General features: G+C 43.0%; 1 protein-coding gene and 1 long non-coding RNA gene across 2 annotated transcripts in view; both read left to right on the plus strand.

The window, feature by feature from the left end:
• The first annotated feature begins 67 nt into the window (after positions 1–67).
• Positions 68–12,694, plus strand: LOC106901784. The gene is made up of 5 exons (XR_001414387.1): positions 68–146; positions 1,992–2,100; positions 7,064–7,163; positions 7,928–8,200; positions 12,475–12,694. It is a non-coding gene; the product is annotated as an uncharacterized LOC106901784 (long non-coding RNA).
• A 3,292-nt stretch (positions 12,695–15,986) lies between these two features.
• The window catches only part of SLC22A16 (solute carrier family 22 (organic cation/carnitine transporter), member 16), a 38,516-nt gene continuing 34,987 nt past the window's right edge, over positions 15,987–19,515 (plus strand). The window contains exon 1 of the mRNA XM_014964760.1: positions 15,987–16,005. The gene's annotated coding sequence lies outside the window, so the exon portion shown is untranslated. The remainder of the gene's footprint in view (positions 16,006–19,515) is intronic.

Genomic DNA, 19,515 nt, shown 5'->3' on the forward strand with positions numbered 1-19,515 from the left:
TTTTTTTTTTTTTTTTTTTTTTTTTTTTTTTTTAAATTTTAATGACGGCTTTTACTGTTCTCGCCAGAGCCATTTGCCAGCTGCCACAGTCAACTATTCCCCACACATGGAGGAGAGGCTCAAAACAGGACTTTGTTTCACAGAAGGTGAGAAACACACAGGCTGGGGCTGCTGACTGGCACCGCTTCCTCCCCAGGGTGCTCCTGGAGCCCCGACTGCTCTTTTCTCTCCTTCCTGGGCCTGGCCACCATAATCTCAGCCTTATTGCTCTGGCCAGGAGTTTCTGAGGACTGTTTTCAGTGTTTTATTTCCTATTTCTGTATGTGCATTTTGGAGGTCTTTCTCTGAGGTCTGCCTGGGTGGCTTTTGCCTCTCTTATGGGATTCTAAAATTATCGGCTGATGCTTATTCTCTTTGTTGGGTGAAATGTTTACAGCCTCTTGCTAAATCTGAACGGTTCGTCTCTAATTTGCGTTTTTGTCTTCTTCAAACCCTAAGGAGAGAGAGATATTTTGAGTCCAAATTAGTTGTCTGGAAATTGTACTTTGAAGGAAAAAACATACTGCTAACTGCTACTGACTGTGCAGTAGGTAAGGCTGAAACCCAACCGATAGCTATGTCCTCCAGCTGGGGAGGTTTAACCGAGGCCGCTTCCTTCTCAGATGCCTATTTCAATGGGTTATGTGTGCTATTTGTGTAAGAGGAAGAACTAATTTCAGATCCCTCTCTTCATAATTATGTTGCGGGCTCATATTGGTGGTATCTTAATGCCCCATGCAAACTACTGAATTGAGCCCAGCCTCTTGTGTTTTGAGTTGTGCCCTGCCCTCCCTACCATGAGGTCTCCACAGGTTTGGCATCTGCTGTTGCCCTTTCTAGGCCACCAGCTAGACAAACCCTAAGCCCTGAATTGCTTGTATGGGCTGGTGGCACTGAAGGCACAACCTGGAGCACCTGTGGAGGTGGATCCAGGCAAAACAAGGATGAGCTGGTGAGGCTGTAAAGTCATTTCTCCAGACAATGGAGAAGGGAATGCCTAAGAAATGCACCTGCCAAAAATGGCTCCCAGCTGAATGTGTGAGAGACAGACAAATGGGTTTTGGACAGACAAAATGGTCATGCATGTAACCCACAGAGCCTCTGGGAGAAGAAGATCAGGCCTGTAATTGGAGCAATAACAGGGGAAAGATCTGTGTGGTCCATGTTTTTTCAGTCACTCCTAGCACGCCTGCAGGCAGGCAGCCATGTGGCTTAGCGTTAGGCAGGGCTTTCTTATCCTGCCACCCTTTGCCTCTGCTTAGGACCACGTCAGTCACGACCACACCAGTCTTGCCCCAAAGTAAATGATATATCAATAAATCAGGAACGACAAAAACGTTGCCATTGCAATTTCAGGCAGAATTTAGCCAGATCTGCTCTATGTTTTCTTATGATCCGGTTAGTTCTTGCACAAGCACAGCTTTGAAGGCAATTTGTATGAGTTGGAACTGTGAGAGTACATTTTCCACAGAGGACAGTGTAGATCAACGATTTTACATTGTTATGCTGATGAGCATTTTACACTGTTTTTCACTTGCTGAAGGAAGAGAAGTCTGTAAAATAAAGGGAGCTTTTCAAGAGAATGTGATCACCAAACACACCTCCAGGATTTTGCTTCGTTGGAGATGGCCAGGATGTTATTTGCATTCTCAGCAATAAGTACATTTTCTTCATTTGTCTTGTGTCCCGTCTGTGCAGCTTCCATGAAGAGCTGTGCCTACAGGCCTCCTCTCATGTGCTCATTCAAACACACACAAAGGATCACACCGGGAAACAAGTGGTATCTTTGAAGTTGCAGTTTTTGCGGCTCTGGGAATCTAGCCAGAATCTCTGAGTGAGGTTGGGGATATTAGCTAGACCTCCAAAATCAGCATCTGCACGAGCAGGAGGTTGTCTGGAGCCTGGCTTTCAGAATTATATATATTTTTTATTTTTCATCCCTTCTCAAACAGGCTGTCATGCTGGCTCCCTGGCTATCCAGTGCACACATGCATCTTGGATGGAGATAAAGTATCACCATCTACTGGCGGCTGGAAGGATAACGGCAGAAAATTTTAGAAGGTAATGAAATAAAAGAATTGGCTGTGCTTTTGCCAGGTACAGGTGTGAGATGCTGCAGAGAGCCCTGCTCCAAGGGAGGGGAAAGTGGCTCAGACGGCCGCTTTGCACCGCCTCACCCTGAAGACCCTCCTTCCTGAAGCCTCCTTGGCTGTGTTAGAGCAGCTCGAGCCTGGCAGGGTATTTCTGACTTGCCCTTGCTGTGGTTGCACCTGCCCTTTGGTCTTCTGTGCAGAAAAGGGCTCCTGGCACTGTTTGCTTATTGTCTGTGTGCTGTATTGGGTGATGCTCTTGAGGGCTGGAGCAGTTGTGGCTTAATTGCCTGGAAATGGGAAGCTGTGCTCGTGAGCCACACTACCCCAGGAAGCAGCCAGCCCTTCCTCGCAGGAGCTGGGCCCAGGTCTCCGGGCTGCAAAGGGCTCTGGCCAGCTGGGCAGCTTCCAGGCTGCCATAGCCAGGTGTCAAGTGCAGAAAAGATCCTGTTTCTGCTATGCCCTTTGCAGCAAAGCGACCAGTGAACCCAGAGCAGGGGTGTGTCAAGATAGGAAGATGCTATTTGCTGCTCTGATTCACACGTGTTGATGGGTTGTTGAGATCAGACAGACGTGACAAGCTGCGGTGACCTGGAGGACAGGGAGGAATTGGGGTCATCTCCTGTTGACAGGGAGGGTGCTCCACAGGCCATGACTTTCCTGCTGTCCTTGCTTCAAGCACAGCCGTGGCATGGCTCGTTCTCTACAGAAATCCCCCAGCAGAGGTGCAGGGTGCCACAGCCCATGCAGAGCCCTCAGTAGGTGAAGGAGTGGATGAGCATGCCTAGAGACAGTGATGGAGGTAACAGCGCTGGGGATGGGATGTCTTTGCTCAAAGGTCCCCATATCTGCCACATCCCATCTGCTGAAGGCAGAGAGAGGCAATAGTGTATAGGCGATGTTGCTGAGGTGCTGAGGTGGTCCTGTGGTGTGGGCACACTTGTTGCAGTGAGAGAGCAGAGATCATGGAGCTGACCACCAGCAGTGGGCAATGGAGCACCTGCACCCAGCTGGGATAGCTTCCCCAAGGGGCTGTAGGCAGGTCCTCCTAGCCCATCCTTGACCAGTGGTCACCAGCACCTGCAGGGTCTGAGGGAGACGGAATGGAGTAAAGGAGATGATGGAAGTAAACAGAGTGAAGGGGTATCAGAAAACAGCTGGGGAACTGACTGAGAGGAGAACAGTCAAGGACTTCATGGCGGTGATGGGGGATCTCCTTCAGTAAAGCAGCTCTTGCCCTGCTTCCCCAAGGTACTTGTGTGACTTGGCCTTCTACTAAAACATTGCCTTTTGTTTACATGCAGAATGTGTCAAGGTGGCAGCCACCCTGGAAATTACAATACAATGTAGGCACACAGTTTTCTTCCCTACACTTCTTCCCTCCCTGATGCTAGGTGGGTTTTGAAGCCTGGGGTGAGCTTCATGTTGCTGCAGCACACAGGTTTAAGTGTGGATGGAGTCTCTGCTGAGACCACAGGATAGAAACAGGCTGCACATAACGTTTGTGTCGGTAGTCAATAAGGGTGCAGAGGAGATTTGTCTCTTCTTCCTAGGTTACTTGGACCTGTTGCATCAAATACTCTTAAGAGAGTTTCCTAGGAACCCCAGCACCCACCAAATGCGTCATGTGGACTTCTAGGACAGACACCACCAGGCTTTACTAAATATTGACTTTGCTTTGATTGCCAGTTAAAAGGTAATCAGAGGGAAGAGGGACTAATAGTCAACCCATCTTTTAGGTGCTTTATGCTTTTTCTTACTGAGGACTTCAAGACTTCTCTTCCTCTTGGGTGTGTTCCACCTAACCACAGAACTCCAGTTTATCCCATTTTCTATGAAAGTGGCTGCAGCCTTGGCCCTGGGGAAGGCAGCGAATCCACGATCCTGGAAATTGTGGGACAGCTTTTCAGGGGCTGAAAATACAGCAACTTGTGTTGCTGGGTACATGGCTTCTTGTCAGACAACCAGTGAATAGTGCTGAGGGACTGTTAAGGACATGGATGTGCTCTGCTGGAACTTTGTCAAAGTTACAACCTTTCCACAAAACCACAAAATGTTTAACATCACTAAATTAGCAAATTCTAATGAAAGAAATATTTCAGCTGATTTTTCTCTATCTTTCTCTTGTGGGTAACACATGAAACAAAGAGAAGAGGGCATTAAAATTAAAATAAAAATCTATTTTTAATTTTAAAAAGGCAACCCTTGCAAGCACACACTGTGCATTATGATACAGAACTTAACTATATGGCTCTCCTATGCAATCATTTCCCAGGGCAAACATATAAAGGAGTAGGACTGAGGATGTACGGCAGCTGTAAAAAAAAAAAAAAAAAAAGAAAGGGTCCCTTTTTAATTTAATGGTTTTACTTGCCAGTATATGTAGTAACACAAAAGCAGTGTGGCTTGGCACCAGTGCAAGAGGACAACAGTCCAGCATAAGGAGCAGTCATCTTTCTGGGGTGGCAGAGAAGGAAATGTCAGGCCATGGGGCTGTCCCCCAGGCTGGAAAGCACAGCAAAACATTTCCTACCCTACAGCAAATGCAGCTGCAGCAGCCACCTGCCTTTCCCAAGAAAGGAGAGGAGAACAGAGTTCATTTCCCTGGGTCGTTGCTGCTATAACCATTAAGATTTTTGTTGTTCTCAAATTATTATTTTGCTTTGTCATATTTTCATTGGAGCCAAATGAAAACATTGAGAACTGCAAATGAGTAATGTCTGATCTCGAGGCTTGAGCTAAATGTCTTTACTGTGTTTCCTCTTGTAACACCATGAGATTCAAGGGAGAATTAGATTTGGCTTTGTGGTCCTTATTTATTGAAAATGTCCCTCAATATGCCAGTGACTGTACAGGGAATACTTGTATGACTTTTGAGATATGGATCATTTGCTTTGTTATTTTTTCCAGTAGTAGTTTATTTTGGCTATCTCTTTAAAGAAAAAAGAAAAGAAATCTTTCAAGCGTATCAGCAAATCAGGCATTATTTTGTGCGCTGTGGTTATCCTATGCTTCTCTTAAGAGTTCTAGCACATAAATAAACTTCTAAGAAGGGCATTATGAAAATACCCCACAACTGAAAAAAGATGTGGTTTTAATATCAAAATTTGTCCCTCAGCCATTTTTCACTGTTTTGTTGGCAACCACTGACGTTGGATCAGAGGGAAAATATGTTCCAAAATATATTTTGCAGTGACTATTTTGGTTTCAATTGCCCGTTTGATTGTGCCAAGCAGATCAACATTCAAGACACCTTATTAATAAATTTTTTTTCTGCTTGCTTGCAAAAGCAAAATACAAGACCTATTTATGGAGAGAGCCACTTAAAAAAATATTCCGTGTTCCTGAATTGTGTGCACCACAAACCCAGTTGTTTCATTAGTTCATTGTCATCTCCATGCAGACAATTCTGCTTTTATGGGGGGTATTATTTTCAAAGAGTTTCTTGCTGAAATCAGGGTGCCGAGAGCCCTGGGTCTCCCCTGATATTATTGGGTTTGTATTTTTGTGTCTGACACCTGTTGGAACCGAGTCCTCTCTGTCACTGGGGGGAAAGCTTGGGCTTCCCTTGGCAATAAATGCTGGATTTGCTGATGCAAGTGGAGGTCCTCTTTTAGTCTTACTTCCTGAGCAGGACACACATTCTTCACACCCTTTTTTTAGCTTCTGCAAAAATCTGTTGGAACTCTCTGAGAGACACTGGGTTTCCTTGTGGTTTTGCACCAGAGTTGTCCCTTTTCTGTTTCTTCTCCCTTCAGTGAGGATTAGATGGGGAGTGAATTTTTTCCAAAATGTTTTTACGGTACATCCCTCATTCTACAGCAAATTAGAGACCCTTTGCTTGGTGACATTTGTGTCAGCACACAGTGGCCTCATTTTACTGCCTATTGCCAGGTAAACAGTACCACGGCACTGAATAGGACCATTCACGTGGGGACAGATTGCAGGATCAAGCCCTTGATCTAGATTCGAATCCAAGAGAAGGCATTGATTTTACTATGTAAACTCTGTGGGTTTTGTGTCAGCTGTGTGAAGGTTGTGTGCTTGCTTGGCTCTAGAGCTGCCCAGCAGCGGGAAAGCACCTGGTGCTTTACACCCACCCCTGAGCAGGGGCCCTGGACTTCTCTGGGGTCCTTAGAAGAAGCTGAACCAAGAAACTCAAGATCCAACAGGTCTGTCCCAGAGTGCCCGTGCAACAAGACTTCGTTCCTGTTGCACCTTTACAGAATACATAAATCAAAAGGAATTTAGGGGTAGAGGAAGTATAGGAATTAAATGATGTAACAGTATTTGGAATTTTGGAGTGAAGAAGAAACTAAAAGTGTAATACAGGAACAGGATCATTTTGTCATATCTGGATAGCCTGGAAATGACCAACTGGAATTTTACCACATTTCCTGCAGGAAGCCAACTAAGGAGAGTTGCAGTCTGGAAGTGATTTTGATACAGAGTTTTAAGCAACTCAGTATATACTTACAAGAGGAGTGCCAGCAGTGCCTGCTGACTCGGCTCTGGAAGGCACAGAGTAAGGAGTTGATCAACACTTGCATGTTGGGCATGACCACTTGGTTAAGGTTTATCTTGGAACTATGGTCCACTGCTTTTAGCCAAAGCTTCTCATAGTTTGATACTAAAAACAACCTTAAAACAGTATCACCTGCCTTGCAGGACTTTTTATTCCTAATGTGATCTGTTTGGATTTTGGTTTTTTTGTTTGGTTTTTTTTTTTAAATTTCAAGACACAATGAAGAAGAATACTCTGGCTAGTGCTGTTGGGATGTCTTTCTCAGGGTACAAGAGCATGTCTCACCTGAGATCCTTACACGGAGCTTGTCAACTCTGTGAGTGTCCTTCTGGCATGGATTTGTCCATTGGGCTATGGCTGTTGTTACTGTGACTTGTTATGTTTAGACAATGTATTATTTTCACCGCAGAGCAATGTCCCCAACACAAGGATACTTGCCAGACCTGTGAAAGCTTTCAAGCCGTAAGAACATTTATGGAGTTTGGAGATGTGGAGCCACCTCGGTGCAGGTAAAGGGATCTAGGAAAAGCCTCTTTTTTGGCAGCTGCACAGGGAGGTAAGAACCCAGGCTTACTATGAGGTACAAGTTTCATTAAATGTTCATGCAGCATTGTTTCTCCAAACACAGAAGTGCTCTTGGAAAAGCTGCCCTAGAGGACATTTCTGCCGAGTCAGTTGTAAATCCCAATTCAAAATACAAATCACACTCTGGCAGAAGTATTTCAGGATTTTATCTGATATTTAAATAAATTTACATCTGCAAGAAAGTCTTCAGATGTGCTATAATCCTACTACAGTAATCCTTAAATATTTGTCTACTTGAAACAGGAAATCTGAAATAGCTGTGATATTATGACAAGAAATAAGTGTGAAATCTTGCTCATTCAGTTAACAACAGCACAAGGTTTTATGGCTAGCCTGGTGTCAATGACTGCACTAGATAGGAATAGCCTCAATAAATATGAGGCTCTGATTTGTTCTCAGCTGCACTGTTATAAATCCAAACTATTTCCCTGCTAGCAGAGGAAATATTCCACTTTACTGTACTAGTAAGATCCATATAAGTAGCATTGATATAATTATATAAAGTAGCTAGAATTAAAAATGAGCCTCCTACAGTTTACGTTGTAATTATGTACTTGATTTCTGAAGTGGAATCTAGTTCCATACGGTGTAATTAAGAAGAGTAAGATCTGGGTTATCTTACATAGTGTTTCCTTGCAGATTTTTTAGATACTTGGTAGAAACAGCCTTTCTTTTATGTGATTTACAGGAAGAACTTGGAGACGGAGTCACTATCCTTCTTACAGAGAGGGAAAAAAAATGGTGTTACCCTGTTTAGCAAGAAAATGCATTACTGAACTGCTTCAAGACTCACTGCCTCTGCAGTTACTTGTTATCTTCACTGGAGCTGGGAAACCTGGTTAGCTCAGCCACCAAATATGTTTCCTATAAAATGTCCCCAGTGTTTACTATGAAGAGACTGCATCTGAAAAGACAGCTAAGAATTGTGTATCGGCACATTGACCCTCTCTCTTCATAAGAGGTAAATCTTGTCATAAAATGCAAATATCACATCTGCTATTTTGACAGATCCTTCAAATGTGTAAATAAATTCTGAAGAGGATTTTATTTCAAGACATGTATGAGAATACTGTTTCTTAGTGGTCTGTAAAACACTATAAACACTATAAATAACATGCAACTAATAATCCTGGTAGTGATTAAAATTGACTATACTTTCTTTCCAAATAGATATCTTTTCGCTGGCCAGCTCATTTTCTACTACTTTATTTAGATGCTATGAAAGTGATGGAGAAAAGTCCCTTTCTAGACACGTCTCCTGGTCTGGCCAGAGAAGCCACCTTCTGCAGAGGCTCTCAGTGCCTGACTGACCCTACTTGAACAGTTTGCTTTAATATCAACAGATCACTTCTGAGTTCCTTTAATGACATCTCTTTTCCACTTGAAGTGAAATAACCTATTGCTTCTCATCCTATTTTAAACCTTTGGATGCTTTCCTTGAGTGCACAAATTGAATGACACCATTCACCTACACTGTAGTTTGAGAGTCTGAGTCCTCCTGAGGCTAATTGCAGAAACAGCACAGTGACTGCTCAGAGAAACAGAAATCAAACTGGGAAAGAGTGCTGTCATGCAGGAGGAGAGGTGCCATCCCCCTCAGACTCAAACCCTTTGGGTGCTTCGGTGCCTGCAGAGGCTAACAGCTGCCTTTAGTCTACTCTTTAGGCCTTCTTGCTACCCTCAAGCTTGGCAGTGCTGCAGAGGCTGGTGTGGTTCTGCCAGACTGGAGCACATCTTCATGGACACATCCTTATTTCTTATTTATTTTTTTGTCAGAGTTAGGTTGATGGTTGGACTAGATGATCTTTAAGGTCCCTTCCAACCTACACAATTCTATGATTCTATGTAGTGCTGGGGCGAAGGCCTTGGTAACCTACATCCCCGTGGCTGTCATTGGCACCTGGTTGTCCTCAGGTTGGTCTTTCTCCTCTTGGAGGCATTGCATGCAGTGCGGGTGCTCCTCGGATCAGGGAATGGGGTGCATATCTGCTCTATGTGCCTTTATGACCATGCCAAAATCGCTCATTCACTGATTTTTAGTCCAATATTTATCTATAGTGGGGGTTGTTAGACTCTTGGCTACTCTCTTTAAATAGGGCAAAGTGAAGAATTGTGTTTATGGCCATTGAGTCCCGAAGTGAGCAGGCAGCCACGAGGCAAGTAATTATTTCAGAGTTTCTGTTTTCTAATAAGTACAAAAAAATCAGAGCTGTGGACTTTAGAAGCAATGCTGAAGGCTGAGAGTCTAAAATAGAGCCTGTTTCCCACTGGTTAAGCAGCTCATGTATCTGTTCCCTTCTCACATAGGCTGTTCTCTTTCTCATGTAGTGCTAGCTGCTGAAATAGAAACCCTCAGGCAGGCTTGTGGAGACTGTCCTACCCAAGCCTGGAAATTCCCTCCCACTCCAGGGTGCACAGTGGAGCGTGTCCCATCTGTGCCTCCTTCTTACAGTGCATGAGGGTCCGTGCCGGGGAGCAGACAGGCTTCAGACCCAGGGGCACCACCAGCATCTGTCCCCAGTTGTCAGCTTCCTAACTTCCAAATGCCCCACGTCCTCTGGCTGCTGTCATAGCAGCCGTTGGGCTGGGGAGGCCGGACCTGTGCCTTGAAGGACTTCTCTAACCTTGGCGTGGGTGGGTACGGTGTGGTTCAGGCAGCTCTCCTGCCTGGGGGAGAGCAGCCAGGGCTGGTGCCACTTGTTATTGCTGTTATTTCCCTTGTATGCGGTAAAGAGCAGAGGATTCCTCTAAAAAGCAGAGCTCAGAGCTGAAATGATTGGTTTGCTTTTGATATCAAAAAATTGGATAAGGTCAGCATTTTAATAATATATTTCATTTCATCTCTTTTGAACCCATCGATATTTTAATCTGCATCAGTGTTTCATTGTAGGAATGTATTCTTATGTTAAAACTGCAATTTAATTAGATGAATAAATATTTCCATAAATATGTTTTCAAACCTGATGGTTTTACTCCATGTCCCTACATGTGTGTGATAAAAAAAATTGTGAGTAATTGTTGCCTGTCCATCTTCTCTGTGCCATTCCTGATTTTATGGGCCTACGTCATGTCACATCTCTTGGCTGGGGATCCATCCAAGTATTAATTTATGTAGTTTCCCATTGCATGGAAATTACTCCCTCTTGGCTTTCATCTTCTGTCTGGTTCTAGTACATTTATTTTGAGATGGGAGTACAAAAACTATGCATGTGCAAGACAGAAGGGCCCCATGGATTGGCACAGGAGTAGGAAGACTTTTTATTTCGTTCATTCCAAATGAATCACAAAGTCTCTGAGCGAGCACCTTGGCTCAGTGCAACTCTGTGTGAAGGAAGACATGAGGAAGTCACTCAAAAGCATATTGGAAAGGAGGAGCATCTCTCTGAAAGTTGCTCAAAAGCATATTGGAAAGGAGGAGCATCTCTCTGAAAGTTGCTCAAAAGCATATTGGAAAGGAGGAGCATCTCTCTGAAAGTGGTGCTGTCATCTGGAAGCTTTCCCTTAGCCAGCTGGTTGCCATCTTTCCCAATGATTCATGGGTAGTCTAAATCTATCTAAAAAATCTGGTATGGTTTGTAGCTTAATCTGGAATTTTAGAATAATGAAACCTGATATAACATGGGAAACCCAAGGGGAATCTCACAGAAATGCAGCAAGAGTGTGTTGGGCTGGAAAAGAGCGTAGGAGAAAGCTGGAACTTCACCTGCTTCCACCATGCAAGCTTTTGCTCCCCCTCATGCTCAAACATTGGCATCCTCAACTCAGACTAGCAAATTCTCCTCTGTGCAATGACAGATGACACAAAAATCTGATGTACCAGTTCAGTCTTGTGTTTTGTCTTGATTTTCATTTTTGGATGAACTGCTTTTGCTGTGCATTTGCATAATCAGGAAATTATGTGGACACACAAAAGGGAAGGGAAGAAGAGGGCACTTTGCCAGGGAAGGGACACAGCTTGCTGGAACAAGCACTTTGGTAGCACATCCAAAGCCACAAATTGGCTCTTTTTGTCCCTTCCGTCTTTTTCATGTGTGCTTGAAATAAATCATAGTTTGGGGTTTCTCAAATAAATAGAATAAAATCCAGCACCTCATTATATTATTTGTTTCATTTCACAACACTGCTCATTTTCTCTATCTGAATTGAAGCAGCAACAGAGGATGGGGGACCCATCAACTTGGGACCCTTTACCCAAGTTGATGTCAAGAGTAATGGTTCTGGGATGATTTGTGTTTGTATGTTGGGGGATTTCAGAGAAGCCCGAGATGTATAGTAAGTGCACAAAATCACTCCTTTAGTTTCCAGAGCAGCTGATATTACAGTTGTCAAAATACTGAGTGGTTTGGTTTGATTTGTTTTTTTCAATCCAGTGCTGATCCAGTGCCTTGCATGTTTTAATGATGTCCTTTGAAAAATTCAGCTGAACAGGAACAATATTTAGTACCTTAAAATAATTGTCTTGAGAGGATTAGAAGTCCTTGAGCTTGTGCAGACTAAGTTCAGTCCCTCTCGAGTCGGCCAAGTAAATTTAAAAGTAACAGGAGCAGCATTCTGAGTAATCACTGCTTTCTGCTTGAAATCTCACATAGGCCAGCGTGACAGGCTGTAGGAGGAATACTAAATAAACTGTTAATCCCAAAGGCTTGGCAGGAACTCGCTGAGCATACCTGCCTCTCTGTGGTCTTTTAGCATATAGCAGGCATCAGCACATCCAGTAAAAGATAAACTGGGTCAACTGGGAGAAAAGCAACCGCAAAACCCATTTTATTTCATCCAGGCCTGTTCCACCACAAGATTTAAGAGCCAAATATATGAAAAAGAAGGCAAAGCACCATAAATGCTGTAAGGATATTGGTTTTGATAACATGTCATTGAAGTTCATGTTGTACTTTCACAGCAACATTTGTTGAAAGAAGAACATGACTCTACAAATCTTGACAAATCACATGTACCAATTTCGGAAGTGAAAAGAAGGGATAGCTTCAGCTGGCACTGTGTTAAACTAGTGGTGGCTGTTGAAAGCTCTCTTAAGTGAAGGGAGACACTGGAAATTTATAGGTTTTTTGATGCAGGGTATGTGCTATAGAGTGTGAAATGGCATCTGTTGTGGGACTCTCTACACAGACACAGATAACCCCGTACAGGAAACTAAAGGGTTACTGTTAAGAGCATAATACCCAAAATTGCTAGAAAATTTTGCCAAAATGTGTAATTTTTCTTTCCTGTGCTGTCTAGGAGCGGGGGTGTGCCTGCAAGGAGAGACAAGTTCGTTGCTTGGTAGGACTTATCCTGAGAGGTCCTTGCTGTAGTGTTTGCCGTCTGTGCTGCTTGGTTTTGGCATTATCTTCACCTGCTCCTGCTTCCCTTGCACTACTGTGTGGAAAAACCCATCTGGAGTATTGCTTGATGAGAGCGGCTGCTCCATACCTCTTAAGAAATGATGGATGTGGCAACAGGACTTGGTAAGAAGTTTTCTATGGAATTGCTCTTGGACAAGGTTGTAGAATTAAAGTTTGGATTGTGGATTTCACCTGGCTCAGCTTTGCAGCAATCTTTAACACTTTAAAGTGTTTACGTAGCCAAGGTCAGCCTGAGATTAGACTTTCTGAGTGAGGAATGCTTGAATATATCTTTGGAAACGCAGCTAAACAAGCCTCTTTTTTCTTTGGCTCTTCATAGCTTAAATGCAATCAGTTCAGTGAATGCAAATTCACCTGTGGCATTTTGTGTCCCCCCACTGGTATGCAGGATAGGAATGATTCTATAATTGTGTCTAGCAATAGCTTTTGAATCTGTTGGCAAAGTTGCCTAAAACTTTTGCCTTCAAAAGAGACTTTTTGATGAGAGTACCTGACATAACTTGGCTGGATATCTGTGTATAGTCTCTGTCTGATTTTTGCCAAACACACACAAAATATGCCTCTCATTTTTAGTACATTTCTTATAAGAAGGAAGTGTTTTTCTCAAAAATTTCAGTTACATTTAATTGCTCTTCACCCTGTGTTAAAGTCATCTTATCCTAGGAAATAAGTAGCTCCTATTGATGTATGCAGTATAATTGCTGCTTGTCTGCTTTATTAACCGGGATGCTATTTTGCAGTATACAGTACACTCAGTATGTATTCCAGATCCCCGAAGCGCCTGTGTTTGGCATCCTTCCTGCTCCGAAATCTGTGCTGCCACTTCCTCATTGCTGAGACCACCAACAGACAGGACCTGGAAGTCCAAAAAGCAGTGGTTTAAGACACTACTGGCACTCAGGTCCAACCCACCTTCCTGCCAGCATAGACAGGGCCAAATAATACGAAATCTGTACCTCAGCCAGCCTGTTTCACAGACTGTCTATTTGCTGAGGCATGAAGCAGAGGGCCATGGAGCAGACAGCTGGTATTGGTATCATCTTCAGTCACTTCATCTAAATCTGTCAGATCTCCCTTGACTGCGTCCTTGGTTATTCACGCCAAGTAGCTTAAGCTAGCGTGATATGCTGCTGGTTCTTCTGCGCTGTTAAGGAGCCACACTGCTTGTCTGTGGGGTCCCAAAGCAACTCCAGTTTTCAGAGACAGCTCCATATATTGGCATGGCAGCAGTGAAAGGAATTCAGTCATTGCCAGTGTGGTTTGACTGATCAGCCTCAACAGAAATCTCATGTCATCAGTTTTATCTCTGAATGCATTTATAAACTAGAAGGCACTACTTGCATGCCTGATCACTTGATAGCAAAGGATATAGACTTACAACTTGTTTCATTACTAACATACATGATAAATATCTCTATATATAGGAATATCTATCTGTCTATCTCTCTAAAAAGAAAGAGGAAAAACCTAATCTGATGATGTTTAGAAAATGCAAGGGGTAGAGAATCCATCAGTTCCTTTGATTGATGGTTCCAATAATTATCTACACTTTCTGCTATGAACATGGACCTTGTTTCTCTTTTCAATGAATCTGACTTTAACTTTCAGATATTTGGCTTATATTATCTCTGTCTCTGCTAGTGTATAGGGCCACTTGGTAATTGTATTTTTTTAATGCAGCATTAATTCTAGTAACTAGAATTCTAGCAAGTTTTAATGCAGCATAAATTCTAGTAACTTCTTAATTTTACTTCTAACAAGATTACAAAATTAAACTGTGAGCTCCCTTCCCCCCTTTGATATTTTGGGTTGGTTCTTTTTTAAAATTTGTTTACATGCTACTGGTTTAGGAGGGCTCTGGGGAGCGCACAGGACCACACTGTCTCTTTCTTGGTCACATTAATGGTGAGAAAGTTGTGCAGAAAAAACTGGAGCAGAGAGAGATTGAGAAAATATTTCCCAGACTTTGCCACTGAGCCCTGTGTCCCCTGGCAGGCTTTCTGCTGTTGCGTCCTGGCTCATATGCGATCACCAATCTCACAGGAAGGGAGGAATCATATTAAAAGTATAATAATTGAAAGAAAATTAAAGACTTGGGATTTTGAGTGTACTGAGTTATGTTTAATTAGAGCTCTCTCTTTGGAATTTCTCTTTAGATTAAACTTTTGCTAAAAGGTATTTTTAAGATTTCTGTCAGATTTCCCTTACTTTTATAAGGTATTGCCAAAGAACTCTGCTGTGAAGATATCACAGAGTTTAGCTTCTGCTTTCCCTAGAAGGCGAAGTCTACATGTATGCCCTATAGGTGTAGTCTAAAACTGAAACAATACTCAGGTTCTCATTGCCATCTTCTCTAATGATCTTGTTACCCCAAAGAGTTTAAATGGAGTAATGACCTATGAAGTTCTCATTCTTTTCCTGTGAGTTCAACTTGCTTTTATGAATTTCTGAATTACTTTAAGATTATTCAAGAAGGGTGTTTATGCATATTGGACCAGTAAAGCAAAGTTTCTGTGATGAAGTACTCTGTTCATGCTCATCATCTTTACAGCTGGAATATTTCCAGACAAAAGGGTACTGTGAAGGAATAGCTGTTGAAAACTTGAAACTGAAGTAGTCCACATGGAATATGATTAGATGTATCCTTGCAGATGTCCGGAGTACAACTAGGAGATACCCACTAGGCTTCCAAAATCGTCTCTGGGCTTTTGTTGGAAGTTTATTCTCTAGTGTGAGTGAGTTCTCTAGAGGAGTCCTTTGTGATTATTCCAGAGTCCCATCCATGAGACAGTGGAAGAAAAAATACAGACAAAGCTATAACAAATTGCTTCAGGCCACTACAACTTCCTTGTGCCTGCTGTTTGAGCAGCAGCAGGGAAAAAAAAAATAAAATATATATATTCAGCATATTTGTCTTGTAGGGGCTACGGACAAACCGCCCTCCCATCAGCCTTCCTATGGCTCTGTTTCTTTAAGGCTGATGAGAAAATGCTTGGAGTGCCATGAGAAAACAGGGAAAACATTTTATCAACCTCTTGCTAAACCATGTCAGCCTATACTAACCTTGTTTTTAGGTCTGTTAAGTGTACAATGACACAAAAGCTATTGCAATCTAATTGCAAAACCCTAAAACCACCAAAGTAAAACTCATAAAATGCCTTATTTTACTTTCCAGCAGACAAAAGCAACATCTGCATTACTTCCCTACTTTTTGTAAAGACAAGTTTTCTGCAAGCTTTTTCCAAGACAAGCAATTCAGTAGCTTACAGATATTTATGCAAGTAAAGACCCATTTTGGGCTTACTCTCTAGAAGTTCCCTTTGTGTTTTCATTGATAAATGTATTTTCAATGGTCCTGCAGGTTTTTTCTGGAAGGGATCAGAAATTGGTTACTTCAAAACAGGAGGTGAGAGAAGGTTACATTCCATCTATGTTGTGCTTGATTTCAGTCAGGTTTTTTTCACTAGTGTGATAAAAGCAGACATCAGAGACCATTTAGGGATGGACTCTGCCATCCCTGAGTAGAGCTCAGGGATGAGTTTGATTTAAGTGCTGGTGGCAGTAGTTAAATCATCTGTGTTTCTTGCTTGACACAGCTACAGATCCTGCGCTCCCTGTAATACTGTTCCTCATCCATGGGTTACAAGCCTTGTCAAAAGGAGTGGGGAAACAGATGGGGCAGAAATTGGCTGCATTTAAGAAGTCATTACCTGTGCCCATGGAAAGGTATTGGCCACACTACCAGTTATCTGCCATCCTCACCACTTTGGTATTTGGGGTTCGGATGGAGTTGGAAGCTAGGAGTGCATGTATGAGTGTATAAGAACCACATCACAGGCATGTTCCTCATATACCTCTCATATTTTGGTGACACTGTAATTTTACTTAAAAAAGGGGAGACCAGGAACACCCTGTACCAGTAGATGCCAGATTTTTCCTAGTGGGAATGACAAACTGAAGGAGATTATTTTGTAAACCATCTCCTCTCCCATTACAGGTTGTTAAGACCACTTCTTCCTCAAGGATTACGCAATATTGAGTGTCTCTGTTGAACAACTTGCTTGTGAGTGCTAGAAATCAGGTTAAACTTATAACTGAAGTTTTTTGTGATGAGCTGTTGCAGATTCCCCTTGTGGGATTAAAAGACTAACAGTTTAAACCCATGGAATACCCTGGAGCATTGTTTGTTGTGAACATCTTGAATCTTCCTATCTTTGTGGTTTCCAAAGACTTTATAGGAAACAGATCACAGCCTCCCTTCAGTTTTTTCTGCTTACAAAATCCCTAAAATTCTGAAGTAAATAGAGCTTGGATGTGGATGGTCTCATCTTGACATGTTTTAATTATAGGTATCTTTCATTTCTTCTTTAGACATTCCCTGTGTTTTCTGTAGCCCAAGAGTTTAGCACACAGCACCATCCTTTGGAAAGAGAGCCGCATACTGTATGGGAATAGTTCTGTGACTATTTCCAGGTGACTCTGGTGAAAAACAACTCAGTGAGGAGTAACAGTGACTAAAAGTACAGTCGTTACTTCATGTAGCATTGGTGTAACAGGATAGAAGGAAGGCAGGCTTAAAGCATGTTACGCATCTTCCCAGGCTTTAAAGAAACAAGGCAAATCTGTGACCACCACATGTCAGTAAACCTTGGAAATGCAGACATGTGGGAGTTTGTTACTACCTTTAATAGGAGTGTGTGCAAATTTCATTTCTTTATTCTGACACAGGCAGTAAAGTTATGATATTATCAAAGGCAAGCATAGAGAGAAATGTGTGCAAGAGTGCCTATGAGAGATTCCACAAAGAGAAAATTATTTATGGCTCTTTTTAGGTTTAAAAAATGGTGCTGAAACGGATTTATCTATTTCTTTCCTGCTTGACTTTTACACCAAAAATATTCCCTATGCCATAATGCTGTTGAAAACCAATCAATCTACTTCTTGTAGGAGACAAGACACAAAAAACAGGCACCTGAGCAGCAGTGCAATATTTAGCCAGAATGTTTACTATTCACTGGTGTTTGTTTTTGCAAATAACTATTTAACTAGGGTGGCTCTTTGGAGAAAGAAATGTTTTGTCAAAGTACCATTGCTGCATTCAAGCACATACCATTTCAAACCTGAAAAACATTCTCCAGAAAAAAAAACAGGACAGTTAAATTTAATACTGATATTTATAAGGTAAAACCCAAGCAATTCAAAAATTCTTACCAAAAGCAAACAAATCTGTCCTTAAGACCTAGTAGTTTATATATCCTAAGAAAGTAATGGCAACAGAATCTAGACTCAGTGCTTAAAAAGTCCTTTGCAGATGCAGAGAGATACGTGGGGAGCTCCATCACACGCAGCGATGCCTTTGGAACTGCTGGGTGAGGAGAGGGGCCTAACAACACGCTGGCTGCAAGGAGCTCCTCTGCTGAACAGCTTATTCCCATTCCTAGTTGTGTAACCTGGTATTTGCTCATTTTGCTGGTCAGGTCGGGAGTCACTCGGAGCCAAGGAGCCTGACAAACATCTGCTTTTTCCAGATCTATGTCGGAACAGATTGTCACCCCGAAGCCCCAACATCTGCTCTGCGCAGAGGAACAGTTGTGGTGCTTGCTTGGTGCCAGAACCTCTTAAAGGCACATTTCTCTGCACAATGGCAGAGCCTGACAGCCCGAGTGGTAGCAGAAGTATTTGGGTCAGGTTTTGGAAACGGACAGTTGACTTCCAGCAATTTAACAAGGATTTTTCTTCTCAGCTTTTTCTGTGTTTCCTAAAAATTGAAGTATGCATATAGTAAGACTGAATTAACTTGGCTTTTTTTCTTTTTTTTCTTCCCTTCCCCTCCGTGTTTTTCAATTGCAGCCCAGAAAGCCCTCCTGCAATCTGCTGGAAACGTGTCTTTCCTCACAGAATCCTAAAATAATTTAGGTTGGAAGGAGACTTTGGAGGGCAGCTGGTCCATCTCCTCAGTCAAAGCAGGGACAGCTTTGAACTTGGATTACCCAGGAAGGGAAATCAAGTGTTCTGGGGAGGAAAAACCTTACATACGAGAGCTGGACCTGCAACAGGTTTTTCTGTATCTTACCTAATTCTCAGAGCCCAGAGCGACTGGGCTGCTGGGGCATATCTGTTCCAATGAAACCCACTGCTAAGTTAATTACAAAGGTCTCCTGTTGTAACTTGCTTTGCTAATCCTCAAACAATTTCAAATTGATTATCTTGGCCTACTCTGGGTAAGACAGAAAAGTAAGTCCAAATGTAATAGAGGCTTCATTACAAAGTGGACTAGTGATGACAGCCATGCAGATATGGGACACATTATGTATTTTACCTTTATGAAATGATAATATTTTACATTGTGTGTTAAACCTTTGTAAAAAAAACACCCATGTAATATATCCAAATAACAGAGCAGATTATAAGGCCACTAAAAAGGATTAACGTTCAGATGTTCCTGGGGAAGAAAAATTGTTTATATCCTCCTTTAATTGAAACCGTCCATGTGAAATATGCTACAGCCTAAATAGATTAGATTATAAACTATTGTCACGGGAGGATGTAAGCATATAATTGCCTCCTTTAATTTAATTATTTTAATGGGGGTGGGAAGCCGATCCAGCCGCAGATGCTGCCGGGCGGGGTGAGGCAGAGACACCCATCTTTCAGGGGAGGTGTCCGGGGCGCCCCGCCTGTGAGAGGCCCAACCTCTCCCTCCCTCAGGAACGGGCGCCCCGGGGCCGGAACGCGGGGTTCCCCAGCCCCTCTCCCCCGGTGCCGCCGGGGTGAAGCCCTCACAGCTCCCCCCGGGCTGGGCAGGAGGCAGAGCTCCCGCCGGGGATGGAGCTCCCGTCGGGAGGGGGGGGCCGTTGGCGGCGGCCGTTGGGGCGGCGACCGTTAGGCCGGCGGCCCGGCCCGCGCGCGGAGGGGC

Source organism: Calidris pugnax, unplaced genomic scaffold (assembly GCF_001431845.1).
Source record: "Calidris pugnax isolate Ruff unplaced genomic scaffold, ASM143184v1 scaffold219, whole genome shotgun sequence".
Taxonomy (NCBI): Eukaryota; Metazoa; Chordata; class Aves; order Charadriiformes; family Scolopacidae; genus Calidris; species Calidris pugnax.